The following is a 599-nucleotide window of genomic DNA, read 5'->3' on the forward strand; positions in this document are numbered from 1 at the left end:
CATGGGCTTATGAGACCAGCTATAGACAGAGAAATTTAACAGATATGAAACCATATGAAAGCGAGTGATGTATACTAATGAGAAAAATAGTATAGTAAGTATAGACTGACACATACCCACTCCTACAGGACAGCGTACTGTGTAGTTGAGACAGCCCATGTGATCCATCTGACTGCAGTCATTAGTGTGATGCAGGACAGATGAAGCAAAAAAACGGAAGTTGTACGCTGATCGTGGAATGTCCACATTTCGGGCAAAAGTTATAGTTTTCCCTAGAAAAAAATATTTAATGCTTTAAGAGACCTCCAAAACAAAATGAATCAAAGCGAATGAAAATGTTCAGTGACAGAAAGTACAAAGTAATACTGACATATCTATCCATCTATCTAGTTGTTAATTAAAAAATAGCAAAAAATTGTAAGCTAAAGCCAGATAGACAAGAGCTAGATGACAAAATAAAAAAAAATTAATCTATTTCAAAATATTAATAGACACTATAGTAGTATATAAATTCTATTAAATAACACTCATATCTATGACTATTCAGGTCTCTAGAAGTTATATAAGCCACTGAAAAACACCATATCTGCTGACCACAA

The sequence above is a fragment of the Sinocyclocheilus grahami genome, unplaced genomic scaffold (assembly GCF_001515645.1).
Source record: "Sinocyclocheilus grahami isolate Dianchi unplaced genomic scaffold, SAMN03320097.WGS_v1.1 scaffold17080.1, whole genome shotgun sequence".
In the NCBI taxonomy this organism is placed as follows: Eukaryota; Metazoa; Chordata; class Actinopteri; order Cypriniformes; family Cyprinidae; genus Sinocyclocheilus; species Sinocyclocheilus grahami.